Here is a 21,032-nt window from a genome sequence, read left to right as displayed (position 1 = left end):
TGGCAAGATTGGAAACAATTTTTAACTGTTGAAATATGAAAACCTCTTGAGCATCTGAAACCACGAGGGAGACCCAGAAGCTCCTGGCTCCCAGCTTCCAATTGACCAAGATATCTGTCTGTTTACAGGCATTTGGGGACTGAATCTATGGATGGAAGACCTCCATTGTTCTCTTTCTTTTCACTTTCTATCTCTCTGTGTATGTATGTATATGTGTGTATACATATATATGAAATAAATAATAAATGAAATGAATGAATCTGTGTTGAAAAAATGTTTTAAAATATCACGTAAGGCAGTACAGGAAAGCAGTATTGATTTACAATACTTTGGAATTTAGTAGAATATAAGACTAAAGGAAAAATAAATTTTACATTACCAATGAACTGTACTTGTTCAAAAGTTTATTCACCAAGATATTGGTTACAGATTCTGATATTAGAATACATACACACATGCTTAATTGGAACAATTAAATAAGTGGGTGGTGCATAATGTGAATAAGGTTTCTCACTGTATGAGTGAGAATCAATAAACAAGGAAGTCTAAAATGATTGAAGTGATAAGTAAATTAGTTTAATTGAAGATATCCATCTATAATGTATGTCAGTACAGCAGTATAGCTATAGATTATACAAATACAAATATTTATAGAAATAGGATATCTTTACCATAATTATATACACATATTTCTGTATTTCAGATGAGATAATATAATATTTCACATTTGTTTTCCATAGACTTGAGAATGTTTGGAGTACAAATATTAGGACAAGTGGTCATAAATGTAGACGTTATATAACCACATTTACTTTAAAAAAATCATGACTTAGCTTTAATTTTGATCATCTTATTACAGTAAACCTTCTCAGGTTCAAACCCCATATGAACAATTTTCAAGGCATATGACCTGGTAAAGTTTGGTCAGAATTCATTTTTTTCTGTTGTAAAGTGGACTTTCTATGCATTTAAAGGTTGTTAGGATAAAGTAGGTTATACACAGTACATTGTAAAAAAAAAAAAGTAACATTTACAGAATACCAAATAAATGCTAGATATCATTTTAAGTTTTTAATTAACTCAGTATATCCTAGATCATAGCGTTGATTTTCTGATTCATTGAGAAATCTCTATTCTTTTTCCTCTTCTTTTTTTGCTATGCCCACAGGTGTAACTTGAATATACACCAGCTATCACCAGTCAGCACTTCAAATATTTCAACCAACTGTGAAGTAATGGACCTGTCTAAATGGATATTAGCAGTTACCCAGTGGAGATTACCAAACTAACCAAAATATGCAATACACAACACATAGAGGAGAAAAACATACACACACACGCACACACATGTGATCTTCAAAAAAGTTCACGAGAGATAGGTGATATGAAAATCCTATACATCAATCTCAAAATTTTTCATGTTAAGATAAACTTATCTTTTATTTCATTTTTTCCAAACTTTTGGAAATTGTGTATGTATGCATCCTTTAACTATTTTCCTGTATCCTTATGTCCTAGTATCATGATTCTTTCATTTTTAGTTCTTTCAGCAAACTGAGCTATAAAAGTGAGGTTTATGTTCACTTTTGATTTTGCCTCCTTGGAGTCTGATTGTTACCACTTACAGCAAAATGGATGCTGATGAGTCTAAGATGTAAACATATGCAAATAAAGTTGGCCTTCCAATCACCCGAGTTTCTGTATGGCCTTTTCACTTGAGGCTCATGATTAAAGGGTCTACTATACTCTGTGATATTTTTTTCAACACATGATTGATCTTTTTGTTGATGTTTTTCAGGTTTCTTTCAATGCCAGAATACTGGAGTTTCCCCTTATCCGTACTTGTTTCTTGAGGTTTCAGTTAGCATTCAAAAACATTTAGTGAAACATTTGAGGAATAAGCAATTCTGGAGTTTTAAATTCCACTCCCTTGTGAATAGTATGATGTATGTAGTCAGGCCATTTAGGCCATTCAGCTTAATTGTGGTCAGGATGGAAGACATGCATTTATTCAGTGTATTTTTGCTATATATCCTGTTGGCTTCTAATCACTTAGTAATCATCATGAGATCTCTATTATTCTGTCATCTATCATATCAGTGCTTCTATTCATGTAATCCTTATTTTGATGAATAATAATCCCATATCAAAAAAACAGTGATGTCTGGCAATTCAGATATGTCAAATGAAAGCCGTGTATACCTAAGCCAGGTCATTTGAGCAAAGATGAGAAATTTCTCATATTACTAAGGAAAGAAAAAATGTTTATGGTAATTGCTGCCATCAGTGTTAAGAATTAATATTCTATTTTCAAAATTGTGAATAAGGAAAAAGAAACCCATTTCTAGCTTGGCTGATACACATCAAACTGCAAAAGTTTTAGTCAGAATGGGTATAATTGCTTAAAAGGAAAAGTCATTAAATTTGTGAGTGGAAAACATAAACACAGAATATGTGTTCGCTAAAAACAACCAGTCACATTGGAAAGCATTGGTTATGATGTTTAACCTCATCTACGGTTTCAAGCATCCACTGGTGCTTACTCGCACAGATAAAGGGACATTTCCATATTTATATTACCTTGATTGGTGTGACAAAGATTATTGGCTCTATGCTATCAAGAATTTCACAACTACCTCTGTAGATAAAAGGAATTATACTTTCTGGGATGGGCTTTTGTTGTACCAATTACAATGTCACTTGAGATACCTGTATCTCTTCTCAAAGTGCCTGGATCTGAACCCAGTTCATATTCCAATTCCAGTATCCTGCTAATGCGCACCCTGAGGGCAACAGATGATAGCTAAAATACTTGGTCCCTGCCAAGCATATCAGAGAACTGGATAGAGTCCCAAGATCATTGGCTTCATCCTGATTCAGTTTCAACTATTATGAACATTTTAGGTCTGGATCACAAGATGAAAGATCTCTTTCTCTCAGCCTTTCCAATGCAATCAAAATACTAAATAATTTTTAAAATTGTATTTATGATATGGTTTCTTTGATATTATTGTGTTCATGTGCATCTATGTACATATTTGAAAGGGGGAGAGAATATTCACAAAAAGAAAACAGAAAATTTTAGTTGACCATTCAGTGAAATACCAATGTTTATGAAAAACAGAAAAGAGAGAAAATTTGCTACTTTTTTTCTGTTTTCTACGAGTTTATACCTAACATATTAGTGATCCTTTTGACCATTTTTTAAGAAACATTTATCATGTACCTTTGGAGTCATACTTCTTGAATAAGTAGTAAAGGAGAGGTGCAAAACATATTCAATTATAGCATTCATCACTAATTTTCTTTTTATGTTGGAAAAATCATATTGATACAACTTTCCTCCAAATATTCTGAAGGTGCAATTTTCTACCTTCTATGTAAATAAATACTCATTTGCAACAAAATATGCATATTCTAGCATCCTATGAGATTTGTCTATCTCAGAACAACCTCAATCCTTCATGCTGATCTAAAAAGACATTTAGAGGTTAGAATCACAATTTGGAAAGGAGGTAAACTCCACCACAGTCATTTCCATACAAACTGCAGACACAAATGATTTGGTTCCTTAAGAGCCATATGCTGTTGATAGAACTTGTGGTTCATGCTTGGCCATTAAATAACATTTTCATTTCACTCCCTCCTGGTGAGTCTATCTGATCTCAAATATTCCATATTATAATTCAGACTTTGTCAAATTAAGCCATTACAGTGCAGTCAGAAAACACGTTAAATATTTGAGAAGTTGTTGATTTGATTATTTGCAATCATGTCCAATAAACAAACATGTAATTAGCCTAAGCCCTAATTTTACAACCCATTGTTGTAGTCATACAAAATTAATTTGACATATGAAAGGATTTTCTTTTTAAGATTGTTGTGCTGTTGTCCTTACTTTCCTATTTATTTTGCACAGAAATGTTCCTTTAAGGGGTGGGATGGTCCCTATAACATTACTCTGAATATGTTCTTCTCCAAGCTTTAGTATAGATTTCTAGTAACTATTCAATGACTATAATATTCCACCACTGTTATGTTCCATACGATGACCGCTTAACATAGTAAAGGAGCAAAAAAAGTTTCAGAGCAGTATTGCTATAACATTAATGAGAATTTTGCTCTAAAATTTGAAGTGAAAATATATATTTCTGTGTGTTGTTATGGAAAAATACGAATGGATAATTGTAAGGGACATGCTTCTCATTTGCTCCTGGCGATAATGAAAGATTAAGTCATTTAATATACATGGGAGGACATATAAGAAATGACAGTGATTGTTAAAGTTTTATAGTGAGAACTTCGATCATTTCTTTTCAAGCATCTCTGAAGTGAGACACTAGTCTCCTTCACAAATGAGACCCTAAGAATTAGTCCATTATTTTAGATAACTGACTTCTTTGAATGCTAGATTGTTGCCATCACTGCTATCTTTATTGTCCAGCAAGAGATTATATCACAAAACAGGATAGTTTTCTGCATGTGTGCAAGTCTGCATGTATGCAAGTCTGTGTAATAGAGTCTGTGATGCAGTGGATGATAATAATGTGGTTTCAGATCAAAATGTATTCTATGAGCGGTTTTGTATGAAGGAGTGGTTAATGGATTTTGAGAATGTAAAGGGCTACAATGTTTTGTCATTCATTTCCAGTGAGGATTAATTTCCTTTATTGGATTGACTAATGATTGTTGGCACTTCTCCTTTTTCTATCAAGATAATTTATAATAAATGGAAATACTAGAGACATTTTCTATTAGATGAGAAATAGCAGGTTGATCGGTGACTTGGACATGCCTGACCTGTCCCTCCACAACTTATTTTTATTACTACTATTTAGTTTTTTTTGACACAGTTTAATAAGCACTGGGGTCTCTCCTCCCCCCTCCAAGTTCCCTCACCTCCTCATAATTCTCCCTTCCTATCTTACAATGGTATCTTTTGTAAACTTTCACAAGTCCATCGTGCTGCCCCTGAGTTATCTCCCAACAATGTAGGTGTGGACAATGTTGGAGAGCCCAACATCCAAACGTAAGGACACTATCGGCCATTTTGCTGTGAGTCCATCCTTGTACTACATGCATGGAGATATCCATCTCTGTTCCCACTCATGAACATATTAATTTCTGCTACACTTTATTATGCATCCATTTAAATACAGAGCCAGTGTATAGAATCCACCACGGGAAGAAAACTAGTGAACTACATCCAAATGAAGTTAATGAACATAATTAAGTTAACAACGTGATGACATCTTAAAACAAAATCAAGGTGATCTGAAAGGTAGTTTGGTTATGAGGAAGCAAAATTGATTAAGAATTCATCTATTGATTTGATTATCCACAGTCTATATTACACACAAATGCTTTTCGAGGTTAGCATTGGGACTAGAAAATGATTTTTTTGGTGATATGAATGATACAGAGTGTTTTATGGAAACTAGTTTTTCCTTAGAGCACTTAACATGTCGGTACTTGGCATTACATTGTACCTCAACCACTCTGTCAGAAAAAGGTGTTTTTGAAAAAAAGATAATGAGTAACTTTCTGAATTTGAATTAGTTTCACAAATGGGTTAAGAGGTGAAACATCAATTTAAGACATTGACATAGCTTTTAAAGTGACCCTCTACTACACAAAACTGAGTTCCATTGTGGAATTCCAGCTTGACAGTTTCCTACTGAATTCACCACTATGCATCTTTCTTTGCTTAGCTGCCTAATAGCATGTCTCTCTATGTACTGGGGCATGTATGACTTTCCACAGTTTTATCATCTCCTTTAGAAAGAAAACTTTCTTAGGGATCTGTTTTATTCTCATTACACTTCCTTGCAATGGGAAGAACTAGACAAATGATCATTGAACAAATTAAACAGTTTGTATCATCCTAGATGCATTCATGGTATCTCAGATGGATAGCAGGTCAATTCTTAATAAAAAAAAAACAATTTTAGCATGAATTAAGGGGAATATTATTTCAAAGTTAATAAAATAATGGTACATTTCAAAAAAATGGCAGACACTGGGAAAAAAAAGTCATTAAGTTTCCCATTTAGTGAAGTTTCAACTGAGTTTATGCAGTGTACTACTCTGCCAACAGCAGTGACTAAAACATGGGTGAGGAATAGGTTCTTTCAGGAGTGAAGATGTGCTAATCTCATGCAAGGCATAATTTTTAATGGGTTTTAAATTTCCAAAGAGTTATTATTTGTGATTATAGGGTTAATTTTTTTAAAAGATCTATTTTCACTTGAAAGGAAAATATACAGAGAGACAAAGAGGTTTTCTGTCTGTCGGTTCACTCCCCAAAATGACCATAACATCTAAAGTTGGGTCAGTCTAAAACCAGGAGCCAGGCACCACAGGTAGAAGCTTAACCTACTATACCGTGGTACTGGTCTCTAAAGCATTATTCTTTAAAAAAAAAAGTTATTAATGGGAACTGTGTCTTTCCAAAACCCATTATGCCATGTTGTACCACGCTACAAGATTGCGAGGATGGATGGATAGACTGAAACATTTATTAAATGCTTCTCTTCCCTGAGGATCTTATGCACTTCCATGGTAATGAAATTTAAAAGAAGTAAACCTGCACAACTTGCTTACAAGGGCTTGCTTCAATCTCAGCTACTATTCAAACAGCTGACATGATAAGTAAAATCTCTAAACAAAAATGAAGCACAAATATCTTATTTACCAAGGCATTGTCTCCCCAATAAGGAGAAGACTACATATAATCCTTAAATACTTGCAATGTATATGATATCATTAAAAATTGCCATATTTATAGTGATGTGAAACGTGAAAAATTCTGTATAATTCAGTATGTCTTTTGTACTTGGACTTTGGGAGATGCAGAACCCACTTCGAACGGTTAACAGTACACATCTGCTGTTTATTTTCTGAAGACACTGAGATTTCACAAAACAAGTTCCCACTTTACCTTTTCTTTTCATCACTAGGGGATATTTATACATTACACCACTCAGGACTTTGAATAGCATTTCAATCTTGTTCAAAATCAGTCTAAGTTCCCTTCTACATGTCCCCATGACCTCCACACATTTGATGAAATTTCAAATCAGGGCAAATTCAAACTTCCTTTCTGCTGACATGTATGAATGTGAAAGAACTTCAGAAGTGCAGAAATAATGAAAGTTGATTTTTAGCAAGTTTTTTTTTCTTGCAAAAGTTCCTGTGATGTATGTTATAACATTTCCATTTGCTTCCAAATTACTGATGCAGTGATGCTGTGAGGAGAGTTGTTGCTGATAAGAATAATAAGCAATAACAATAGCGTTTACATAGCTCCTTTCATCTTGAACGTCCTGAAAACATCCTATAAAGGAATTGTATCTGATGTGTAACAATCTCTGGGGAAAAGTTGGAAGCTATTTAACAGCTGGCCATCAGTTAGAGACAGGAAGTGAAGACCGTGTTTCCCACCAGAAACTGCAGGGTATACAATGTAATTACCTAATTTAAAATTAGTTGAGGACACTGGAGCTAATTAATGTCCATATCCTTGAAGTAGTGGCATAGGATAATTAGTGAACACAAAATAGTCAGTGCTTCAGTTGTGCATTTTAGCTAAAAGACAAAGCTGGCTATTCTGGTGTCTTAAATGTTGCTTCTGCACTGTTGCCTAAACTCTGAATCACTGTGAAGTAATCAGGGGGGCATGGTAATTTTTTAACAAGGTATGTAATGTACCTTCACAGAGAATGTAAAAAGTCTGAGGATTTATTAACTGAATGTGTAGATACAGCAATGTGTCCTAACACCAAATGCCAACTGTTCATTCTGCTATGCAGTCTCCCAGCCTATTCACTGAGCAGTGCAGGTGTATCCCATTACACAGGATTTCACCAACTAGAGATATACAGTAACAACAAAAACGAAAAAATGGGGAATAAATTCAATCTACACTTCCAGAATACTCATAAGAACAGACGTTTGTCTGCAGACGATAGGTTTCCAAGAACACATATAAAACGAGTTTTCCAGTTGTCTGTACCTTGCCATAGAAACAGCAGGACGTAACCAGCTGCTACTAGTACCTCCCACAGCCTGATCTTGGATGTGCCATCGAACCTAGGCTGTGCCAGTGGAGGATGAGAAGTTGCCTGCATGAGGCAAACATTTGAAACTGAAACAAGGTGGAAAGAGCAGGGCTGCCTGCATCCCATGCCTGAATTGAGCCATGACTTCAGGCAGGTGGCAGATGCTCTGAATTAGTGGAATAACTGTGGGTTTTTGTTTTTGTTTTTGTTTTTTTGCTATAATCACCTTTGGGCAGGAATAGCAAATAAACAAACAAATAGAAATTTAAAAATAAAATAAAATTTAGGGACACACTGTTCACATTATTATAAAAATCATTCTTAAAATAAAACTTGTTTCATAAAAATTTGCTTTCCAAGATATTATTTGAATAGTCATTAGCTAAATCCCATAATACACAATGGTAAAACAGGCTACCGAATGATTAAATAATAGAAAAACAATAATAATTTGAAAAAGTGTGAATATTGAATAAAATAGTTTAAGGGGAGAACATCTATTGGGTAATTCAACTGCAGAATAAAGATTTTACTCATTTGGTTTGCTATTGTCATATCATTATTCTCAGATGTATTTTGAAGCTGTCTTTGCACTCCGAGGTTATTGCTGGATACCCAGCGCTTAGTCCATCATAGTAATTAGTAATAATTGTGTATTCCACATTGGAAGTGGAACAACATATTCTCAAGTAAAAGTGGTAGCTACATAAATCCAAATAAAATAATGCTGCAGAGTGAAATATAATATCAAATGTAAGAAAGCTAATCTGACATCTACAGCCATGGAGAGACTTCATATAAGTGGCTTTCTATACAACAGCTGCAAATTTCCCTATTGATGTGATTTCCACAACTCAAACTACACTTAACATAAAGCATTCCTCTGCAACTCTAAAGAAAGTACCCATTGCATAATTCAATGGTAATAATAATGTTTTCAGTTTTGTTTCAAAATGATTTATTTATTAATGAGAATATTCCCATCTTTGATCTACTCCACAAAGGCATGTAATGGCCAAACTTGGACCAGGGTAAAGTTAAGAGAAATGCACTTAATAAAGATGTTCTATGTGAGTTGCAGGGATCCACCAATTTGCTCTCTCATTTCCGCATCCTGTGCTTTACATTTATATTAAGCTTGATTCAATGAATGAACTTGGTATTGAACCTATGCACCGCAATAAAAATATGGGCTTTGTAACCAGGTACTTAAAAGTATGAATAACATTTTTTGATAATTCATGGTTGCTATGAATAATTGTAATTTTGTATAGAAAACAGCAAAACCTTCACATTATTGTTGAAGTCATAGGATTCTTAGCCAAATGGTAAGCAAAGCCATGTTGTTTGTGATTCAATCTATTATAATTTTGGCAACTTGTGCCGCAAAATTGTCAGGTTTCAGGGCTCGGAGTGTTGGCCTAGCAGCTGAAGTCCTCACCTTATATCCTTCAGGATCCCATATGAGTGCAGTTCATGTCCCAGCAGCCCCGCTTCCCATCCAGCTCCCTGTTTGTTGCCTGGGAAAGCAGTAGAGGATGGCCCAAAGCATTGAGATCCTGTATCCATGTGGGAGACCCTGAAGGAGCTTTTGGCTTCAGATCAGCTCAGCTCAGGCCATTGTGGCCTCATGGGGAGTGAGCCAGAGGATCAAAGATCTTTATCTCTGTCTTTCCTTCTCTCTGTAAAGCCGAATTTCCAATAAAAATTTAAAAAATAGATAAACAAACAAATAAGTAAATAGACAGATATCAGGTATCATAGAAATCCATATGCCCATATTGAACACCTGCTTTTACCACATTGCTCATTTATTTTTCCTTAAACGTTTTGAATTAAAGCACCAGGTAATTAATCCTGAGATAATTTGAAATCAAGATATAATGGCATATTTTATCATGGGTTTAAAAACCAATATTTGTTTCTTTTACCATCTTTGTGTATTCTACATTGTTAAAGTTTCAGAAGCCAGCCTCCAAAGAAAACCCAAATTGTAATTCAAAATATGTTTTATACGAATCAGGATAGAACTATAGTTACAGAGGCCCCTCAGAACAGAGAGGTAGGGAAAACATAATACCAAGCCTGAGATAGAAATTGAGATAGACATTCAAAGTCCCAATCCTCATTAGGAACTTCCGAAATTTTGGCTCTAAAATGTATTTATTAAAAGTTGTATTTACTTGAAAAGTAGTTGGAGAGTTGAGAAAGATAAATAGCGAGAGCAAGAGAGAACCTTTCATCTGCTGGTTCATTTCTCAAATGATACTTCCTCTATGTCTTCCACAGGGATGGGTACAGGAAATGCAGTACATGATCAGTCACCTGGTGCCTTCCCAAATGCAATAATAAGGCGCTGGAGCTGAAGAGGAGTAAGTGGGGTTCATTTGTGTTGAAGGTGGAAGCTAAACACTATCCACCACAACAACAGCCCCATACAATTGCTTATCAATTACTTAAATGACATAAATCTTAACACCAGTGATTCAAATAATTAACTGCAAGAACAGTCTGATGAGGTAATGCTACAACAGCCATGGTCAACTACTCAAAAAGAGAACTAAGATTTCATTCATATCTTTAGCCCTGATTTATTTGTTTGCCTCATAAGTTTTATCCTTTAAGTTGACTCCCAGGAGCCAACAGAACAAATATAATGACCATTTTCAAATACATAAATTCAGTTCTTGTCCAACTTCTTTTTTTTCTTTTCATAAAATCAGCTAGAGTTATCTCACTGCATCCTAAAATGATAGGATGTCAAGTCCTCCAATAACCCTCATTTCTCCTCTGTCAACACATTCCATCTTTTTCTTGAACATTCAGAACTGCAATCTTACCTTCTTGTACTGTTTTTCTGAGTGTTTCTGCATATTATTATATTCATAGCATATTGTGTTATTCTGGTCTCACTTTTTGGGATTTTAGGTTATTTGTGACACAATGTTTTATTTTTGATGGTATGTCTCAAATACATTGCAGATTATGAATGATAGAATTAATGCTTTTCTAGTGGGTGTCTTTTAATTCTTATACTTACTTAGAATATTCTGCCCAATGTGTCTGACATCTTTATGCCTTAATTTTAATATAACTATAATTTCATTTTTAGGAACCTTGAATGGGTACCAAACACTCAAAAAAATTTTCCATATTAGGCAAACCAGAATTGAATACTTGGGTCATTAGTCAAACTGATTTTAGTCAATATGAGCGTTATGCTGCAAACTAGACTGGAAGTTCAAATCTCTACCTCCAGTTCCATTTTTCTTTTAATGAAGCCAAAAATTATACCAGCTTAATTGGAAATCATAACATGATATTGGAATATTGAACCAACTTCATCAGGTTTGGATCAGGCTAAATCAAGAACACAGGAGCTTCTTCTAGGTCTCCCAACTGGCTGGAACTGTAAAAAAATACTGTCTGGTCTCATAGTGCTCATAGCCTGATTAGGCCACCCATAAATATGTAAACTAGAACAAAACTAAGAACAGATTTCTGTGATGTTCAATTAGAGATTTCATCGTAAGTTGTCATTTGCTTATTTAATTCCCATTCTGGTGTTGTTGCTCAAACATTGACCTCATGTCTCAACCATCAGTCTCACATTTCAGTTCACTTGTCCACAAAGGTCATCTGAGAACATGTCACACTCCTTGGAAAGATTTACTTAGCTGTCTGCTCCACTGTCTTGATTTCAGAAATCCTGAAGGGAATGGGAGATGGTCAAAATAATAAAGAAGATCTCAGGCATAAGCTTTTGTTGTTGTTGTTTGTTGTGTTTTTCAGGTTGTGAGCTAGACTGGGGTGGAGTAGCAAAATACGCTGTTTAGGAAAAATGAATGCCATGTAGGAAGGAGATAATCAAGTAGGAAGAACAAGAGAGAGAACCACATTTATAAGAACAGCACAGTAACACTATCATTGGTTGTGGATTCCTTTGGCCTCTGGATAAATGCTCTCGAGTAAAAGCATGTTTCCCATGAGCCGACCAGAAGCCCCATCTACATTCTGCTTTTTTGTTTTAGTTATATTTCAAAAACTCCAGTTTCCTATTACAAAAAAACTGTCTTTTTAGAATTTTTACATGATGCAGTGAATTGTAACGTTCATGTCAGATAGCATTAATCTGGGAAGAAAAGAGGACAGTGCAAATTAACAAAATGGAATTGTTTGTCTTATGTGTATGCTTTTTTTTTTTTCTATTCATTGGCCTGCAAAAGTGTGCAGCCTTGGATGAAGCTAAGCATTTTGACTGAATGTTATCTTCTTTAAAGATACAACAAGCAAGTGCCCATTAGAAAAGAAGGATGCGTTTGTCTTTGAAAACACATTCTTGAGGTCTTCATGACAAAGAGTAATCCAAAGAATCCACATATGAAAATTGCATATTTAGTGCTGCACTACTGGGTCTCTTAACATTGAGAATCTATGATGTGATGGAAGAAGCGCTGGAGTATGAAGAAAATGTTGGATTTCAGTTCTGGTTCCTCTAGTTCTTCGTATCTCAGCAACATCTCACTGATTATCTCTACAGAAGAAAGATGCAGTCAGTTCAAACATTATTTCAAAGCTTTTTTTCAGCTTCGATTCTATTTCTTACATAGCAAACAAGAACCATGAAAGCTCACCAAAAACCACTCTTTTGGTCTCTTATAAAGTAATGGCATGACGTTGAGCTCATCCCACAAGAAGGACATTTAAAAAAAACAAAAACTCGATAAGAGTCCTTCTTGATTGGATTCAAGACATGACTTCCACTGATTTTTCAAAGTTGCTGAGGCTTTGGGACTCATGCTGGCACTCTGAAACTTTAGAACTGGCTGATGAAACCATGGAGGATCCCGGCTGGGCCCACCACGTACTGTGATAGTTGCCTTGTTTGCAGGGGAAATAAAGTGCAGTTCCTGTTCTTTGAAAACATCAGAAAAAGATTTTCTATATTGGGTGGAGAGGAAGTACAGTGGCAAACACTGGTAGGCATGTGTGAAATGCCTTCTCAACACAGGTTCACACCAGGCTGGTTTTGAGTTGCTACTCTCTTTTGGACAGCTAGCTTTAGGAAACAAGATGGAGGTTCTTGATAGAGCTGTAAAGAGAAGGGACAAGAAGAAAGCCATGGGTCATACAAATGGTATTGTTCCAAAAGACAGGTCATTTGAGCTTTAGTGTTAGCTCCGCAAAAATCCTGAAAATTTGAGCAAGACTTATCCCAATGGTGGGTTTCAGTTTTACTTTCGTGAACAGAGGGTTTAGTTCACGACCAGAGTTCTATACTCTAGTGACAACTAGGCATAAGAGAATATGAATGCCTATAAGAGCTGGAGAATATTAGCCCTTCCCAAAAGCATTTGAACTAAACATATTTCAAAACTCTGTAGTATCTTACTAAACATTTTTTGGGTGATGATTTAGCATAGTACATAAGATGCTATTTGGAGGACAGCCTTTTGTGACTCAGTTTTAATCCACTACATCCGTAGTCAGCGGGACAATTCAAATCCTAGCACCATTACTTGTGATCCAGCTTCCTGTCAATGCATCCAAAGGCAGAATATGGTGATGCCAACTACTTGGCCTCCTGCTGGCAACGTTGGAGAAAAGAATTGGTTTTCTGAATCCTTTCTTCAGCCTAGCCCAGCTTTGGCTATTTTGCCACTTGTGGACTGAACCAAAAGGTGAAAGATTTCTCTCTCTCTTCCTTTCTCTCCGTCTCTATCTCTTTGTTTCTCACCCTGTCTTGTTCTATAAATGTGATTTTATATGTATATCACTCTTCCTTTCAAGTAGATGAAAATAGAAAACACAAATATTTTTAAAATGTCACAAGATACTGAATTAGAAGACAAATTTAGATGTAATAGAAAACATGCTGAGGGGACATCCACATCACATGTTGCACATCACATATTGCAGCCCTAGAGGTTATGGACACGTGAAGGATGAACCAGATAAGAAATGTCTCTATTTTCCAGTCTTTCTGTCTTTGTGGCTTTCCATATAAATGAAAACCTAAACTCAATCTCCTGGTCTTAATTTGAATAAAATCCAATCAAAGAATTTCTAGAAGGTGATATTATTGGATAAATTAAAAAAAAAACCACAAATGAACATTCATTGCTATTCTGATATAGGCCTATGACCCTTGTAATGCATTATTTGGTTTTTGCCTCAAGAGAACATTAAACTGTTAGTACCTTTTTGTTCATTGCCTCTTATCCTCACCAGCTAACTGGAAGGTGAGATTTGATCAGATAGATTGGTCAGTAATGTCTGATTCAACTTCTCCACTATGAAAAAGTAATTTTTTTTTAAAGATTTATTTTTATTATTTTTTCATTGGAAAGGCGGATATACAGAGAGGAGAGACAGAGAGGAAGATCTTCCGTCCGATGATTCACTCCCCAAGTGAGCGCAACGGGCCGATGCTATGCCGATCCGAAGCCAGGAGCCTCTTCTGGGTCTCCCACGCGGGTGCAGGTTCCCAAAGCTTTGGGCTGTCCTCGACTGCTTTCCCAGGCCACAAGCAGGGAGCTGGAAGGGAAGCGGAGCTGCCGGGATTAGAACCGGCGCCCATATGGGATCCCGGGCGTGCAAGGCGAGGACCTTTAACCACTTGCGCCACCGCGCCGGGCCCGAAAAAGTAATTTTTAATAGATGTGAGATATGAAGAGAGTCAAAGAGGTGTTTTACTTTATATTTGATCTCATCTTTGTCTTTAAAATCTACTCATAATGGACAAGATTCTTTTCCTCTGATTTCCTCTTATTTCTAAGCAATTGAGTGTATTTCTTTTGGTTGATCTTAAATCAGCACACCAGTGCTGGCACAGTGATGTAGTTGACTAATCTTCTGACAGCAATGTGGGCATCCCAAATGGGCCCTGGTTCAATTTCTGGCTGCAACAGTGCTGATCTATGCCCCTGTTTATTCCTTGACAGTGAAGTGAAGAATGGCTCCTGTACCCACCTGAGAGACCTGGAAGAAGCTCCTCATTCCAAGATTCAGAGTAGCCCACCTTTGCATGTAGCAGCAATTTGAAGAGTAAACCTTAGATGAAGGATCTCTGACTATCCTTCTTTCTTTGTAACTCTTTTCCAATAAAAGTAAAGAAATCTTGGAGGGAAAGAAGGAAGAAAGGAAGGAAGGGAGGAAGGAAAGAAGGAAGGAAGGAAGGAAGGGAGGAAGGAAGGAAGGAAGGAAGGAAGGAAGGAAGGAAGGAAGGAAGGAAAGAAAGAAAGAAAGAAAGAAAGAAAGAAAGAAAGAAAGAAAGAAAGAAAGAAAGAAAGAAAGAAAGAAAGAAGAAAGAAAGAAAGAAAGAAAGAAAGAAAGAAAGAAAGAAAGAAAGAAAGAAAGAAAGAAAGAAAGAAAGAAAGAAGAAAGAAAGAAAAATTATACCTACATATCTATGGATTGAGGTGAAGATTCAATTTCTTATGTTTATATGAAATACAGAGAGATACAGAGAGAGAGATCATAAAACTGTTGATTCACTCCCCCAAATGCAGATGATATGTAGGATACAACCAGGATAAAATCAAGAGCCTGAAACTGAATTCAGGTCTCCAACTTGTGTTGTGGAGATGTAACTACTTGATCCATGATGTACTGACTCTCAGAATCTGCACCAAGCAGTTGCCTAGATGAGTTTGCATACAGGGATTGAAATTTTTATCTCTTTAGGATTGTTGTAATTGAGCCTCTCCTAATTGAAGTTTCGATATGAATGTTAGCATTATAGGTTTAAAAACAGACATTTATTTAATTATCTGAAAGGTAAAGTTATAGAAAGAAAAGGGAAACACACAGAGACACAAAGGGAGAGGGGGAGAGGGAGATAGGAAGATGGAGAGAGAGAAAGAATATCTTGCTGCACCAGTGTGTGTCCCCATATTTTATAGCAAAAATCCAACACATTTTTCCTTAAGCAAGAAAAAGAATATGCATACTTAAACATCAGGAGGAACCATGCAAATTTGAGAAATTTTGACACGAACTTAATAATTTTAACACTTCAGAAACTGCATCAATAGCAATGTTCACATTGAAACTACATCACATACATTATTTTATAAGGTTTAAAATCCTTCCTAGTACACAACCTAGTTTTGAGTTCACTGTCCATGTAAAATGGCCTTTTGATATGAGGAACTAGAATGAAATTTCTCTTAAGTTAGAAGACACTTAAATTGTGCAAAAAAAATGGGAAAGAAAAAGGGAGAAAGGAACAAAGGAAGGTAGAAAAGAGAGAGAAAGAAAATTTGAAGAGTAAAAGCACGCTGTTTCTCTTAAGGATATTCTAAAGACACATATTTAAGCTAAAAATAAAAATAATCTTAGGAGCTCTCTGGTATAATTATAGGGTAGATTTCAGGTGGTGGTTATCTTTAAGAGGCTTTGGGATTAAGCTATCATGTCTGCAAAGGAGGCCCAGGAAAAAGAAGCTATGTAAGCAGTATATACTGATGCAGACTAGGCCAAAGTACTCATGATGTCATATTCTGTTTTCAAAATCCTGTAATGCTTATGTTTGCCAAAAGCCCATTCTCTCCCTGTGTTATTGCTTCAAAGACTACCTCAACAGCTACTAAAACTTCCTTATTCAACTATTAAATTATCTTTAAACTCAGTCAAAGTCTTTCACTTAAATTCCCTACAATAAATGCTTGATAATAGACTCAGCACAATCTTAATTTTTGTCTGGTCCCAATTCCAGGTGATCAGGTGCTATATAAAAAGATTTGAATGTGTTCTTTTAGATTATTTGTATTAACTAATTCTGTAGTTTATATGTCCTTAACCTTATTTATTTATCTTTCTTATCAAAAGGAAACGATTGACACAATTTGTAGGAATACATATAATCGGTTGTTGGGAAAAGTTTATCTGAGGAAAATACAGTTTAAGTCTTTCCAGTAACTAATTATTTTTCCTTGAGAAATTCAATAAGCAGAACCATCATTTAGAAACTACCCCCCTATTGTTCATACTACATCTTTTCCATTGAATATCGTAAAAGTCAAGACAAAAGCTTGTTTGAAATATTAAGGATTTGAATCTGATTTCACCTTAATTAATACTAAGAGAGACAAAATAGCACAGTACCAATTGACAACTAGATATTTCAATTACTGGGACCTTAAGTGCCTGGAGACAGGAGAAGATAAATGAGGCACTGCAGATAACTTTATGCTGTACAGGACTATCCAAGATTCTTTCACTCTTGGAGTGAGCACATAATTCATCATTGAAACCAAGACACACTTGAGAATGAGAAGGGCACTATTAAGAATTACATTAGGATAAAATGACTTATCTGGAAACTTCCTTGATGAACATGGATATATAGTAACCTCAGGGGTATAAACTGTGTGTATTGGCATGTTCTACAAACAGGAAAATACGGACTTTAATGATGCAAGTTAAATTCAATAGACTTTAATGATGCAAGTTAAATTTTTAACACATCTAGATATTTATGAGAATACAGTAGGGCAGTACTCAGGTATAAAGTTATAGGGCTTGAACAGATGACTCAATTGGCTAAATCTGTACTTCCAAGGGCTGGGATTCCATATAGGCACAGGTTCTTATCCCATCTGTTCCACTTCCCATTTCACTCCATGCCTGTAGCCTAGGAAATCATTGGAGCATGTCCAAAAGTGTTGGGAACCACATGGTAGACCTGGAGTAAGCTACTGGCTCCTAGCTTCCAATAGATTCAACTTTTTCCATTGTGGCAATTTGGAGAGTGAACCACGGAATGGACATCTTTGTGTTCCTTTCTCTCTGTAAACTCTACCTTAAATAAATAAATAAATAGTGATAGCCATGTTGGGAAAATACATCTGAACACCTAGAAGACCACCTGGGCAATTAAAATTAGCAGAAAGTCATGGGCTTCCGTATTTGTATTAACTTGGAGAAAGTATATGATTTTATAAAAAAACAGCACAAAGGCTAAGCAGTGGCCTTTCACTACAACAGTATACAACATAACTGTGTCAGCACTGTGACATAGTGAGTATAGCTGAAGCCTGTGAAACCAACATTCACTTTGTACCCCGGCTCTACTTTGTGCCATGCCTGCTCAACATGAGATGACTTCCTGCTAATGGCCTGAGAAAGCAGCATAAAATGGGCCAAGTACCTAGTCCCTTCACTCATATGGGAGACCTAGGAAAAGCTCCTAGCTTTGACCTAATTAAGAAGCAACATTTATGTTTATCTGGGGAGTGAATCAGCACATAAAATATCTCTGGCAGATGCAGTGAAAATGGCTCAGTGGCTAATCCTCATCTTACAACCCTGGGATCCCATAAGGGGCCTATATCGTATCCCAGCTGCCCACTTTCCATCCAACTCCCTGCTTGTGGGAAAGCAGTGGAGGATGGCCCAAATCCTTGTGACCCTGTACCCATGTAGGAGACCAGGAGGAAGCTCCTTCTTCCTGGCTTCAGATCAGCTCAGCTCTGGTCCTTGAGGCCACTTGAGGAGTGAACCAGCAAACAGATCTTTCTCTGTCTCCTCTCGGTAATTCCACCCTTCCAACAAAAACGTGATGGGTAACGGCTACCTGCTGTCACCCCAGGGTCCCTGATGTGAAGCATGCTCTGAGGGTTCAGCTTAAGCAGTTCTGATAGTTCTGAAATGCTATGGATCTCAGCAATCCAAGGATGAGAAAATTCTTCCAAGGTCCATTGACTGACATTGTCGACTTTAGAGTTTTTATTTTTCCAGATACTTACTCTCAACGTTTGGCTAGGATAGTTGACCAATTTGTTCTGCCCTCCTTCCTCTGCTATGATACCAGATGTCCTCTGCAGGCCCTAGTTAATTGCCATATTCTCCATGTTCATGTGAGCATGCCATCCACTATTCCATCTAAGCCACTGAGGAGGCCCAGTTGTGACACATGGTCTCCATGGTCAAACCACAGATCCTGCGATTCTCTCCTAATCCTGGAGTTGTGAGTCCAGCAGTTCAGCTTGGGAGGATTCCCAAAGAAACCTCATCTGAGGTGATCCAAGACCTGACTTGTGTGTGCTTGCCAGCAAAGGATACTGATCAGTCCAACACCAACATAAGCCTACACACACAATGATAGTTGCAATTGCTGACTCAATTCTGTCTCCAGCTCCATCTTTTATATAAACCAATGGATGTTGTGATTTAGCCCAACCCTGCTCAACACACACTCGGCCCTCAAGTACATCAGTGGAACTGCAGCCTAGATGAAGTGCCCCTTAATAACTTCCACTAGGCTCACAACCATCTCTGGTTCCTGTGTTTGCAGTATGCAGCAGACTGGTCCAGTCTATCCCACATCCCATTCAGCTCTCCTACAAGTAAATGGACATTGAAGCATAGCTCAACCCAACTGTACCACTGTGTAGTCCACACTCACGAGAGTGTGCCACAACCAGCATAGCCAGTCCTGCCCCAACCAGTGGTTCTCATGCTCACCAGTAGGAATCGAGGTCCATCATAGACATGCCCACAGTGTCCCTACTGAGCCCTCTCCCAATGCTGTACCTCACACTCTCCAGGTTGTTCTGCAATCTAGGTTAATAACACTTGCCTGCAGTTTCAGCACATACCAAACTGATGCTGCGGCAGAGCCCAACCAGTCTGAAGTTATTCTGGCTCATTCATGTACCAGTGGGTACTCCTAATTCAGCTTACATGAAGGCCAGCAGGTGTTGTAGTCCTGCCTAGCCTGGTCTGCCCCCGGTCCCAGTTCTCACATTCACCAATGGGAGCAGTGGCCAGCAGCAGAGTCCATGCTGCCCCAATACCAGGCTCCTGGCCCGTGCCCCCACCCTTTCTTCCCCTCTCCCAGAGCTCCTGTGTACTGAACGGTGCTGCAGCACACTCTGGCATGGCCTTCCTCACTAGGCATTTGCTGGCACATGCTGTGGCTTGGCCCAGACTGGTCTGCTATAAGTTCCAGCTCATGCTGGTGGCTATTACCTTGCCCAGTACAGTGAGCCCCAAGTCTCAGCCTTAATGTGAACTAGCTGGTGTTGCAGCCCAACTTGGCATGTCCCACACCCCTTCCTGATTCTTGCATCTGCCAGTGGGTGTTATTAACTGGCCCAGCCTGGCCTGCCCCTGACCTAACCCACACAAATGCCAGTGGGTATTGGAACCTGGTTTGCTTTGGGATGCTCCCAGCCTTAGTCCTTGCACTCAAGTGCTGGGACTGTGTCTTAGAAAGGAATTCCCCAAGCTCCTCTATCGGGTCTCCTCTCAATAGCAGATCCTGCATACACCAGTTGATCCTAGGCCCAGACTGATTTAGTCTACCTCCTGTCCTGACAGATCAATGGCCTTGCCCAACTGGCCTGCACTCATTATGATTCTTACTGTTGGGTGCTGCAGCCCAGCTCAACCCAGCCCAGCTATAGCTTGTCCACATCCAGACACAGCTCTTGTGTGATTCAGCATGTGCCAGGACCTAGCCCAGACTTTTCTACACCCACCCTGGCTCTTGTGAGCACCAGTGGGTTCTAGAGGCTAGCCCAGTCTGGCACACCCAGACCCAGCCTATACCCATAGCAAAGGACTCTGCAGTCATGTCCAGATCAGATCGTCGCCCCCATTCTGGATCTCATACTCACCATGGGGAACTAAAACTCAGCCATGGCATCCCCTTTAGGTCCCCAACCAAACCTGTTCCCAGCCCAAGATTGTCTGCAAGACAGTGGCTGCTCTGTCCAACTAGGCATATCCCATCTCCAACCTGTCCCAACTCTCACTGGCAGGTGCTGTAACCTAGCCCTGCCTAGTCTGCTCTCATCCCTGACTCATGCATACCAGTAGGTATGATACCCTATCCCACATGACACCATGTCATTCTTGTTCCTGCACATGCCAATGGGCTGAGGTTGGCCCAGTCTTGTACAGTCCACTACCCGCAAAACCAACCTACACACTTGCCGGCAGGTGTTGCTACCTTGCCGGCCT

Source organism: Ochotona curzoniae, unplaced genomic scaffold (assembly GCF_017591425.1).
Source record: "Ochotona curzoniae isolate NIBS_2020 unplaced genomic scaffold, NIBS_Ocur_1.0 scaffold_1852, whole genome shotgun sequence".
Lineage (NCBI taxonomy): Eukaryota > Metazoa > Chordata > Mammalia > Lagomorpha > Ochotonidae > Ochotona > Ochotona curzoniae.
This window is presented reverse-complemented; position numbering follows the sequence as displayed.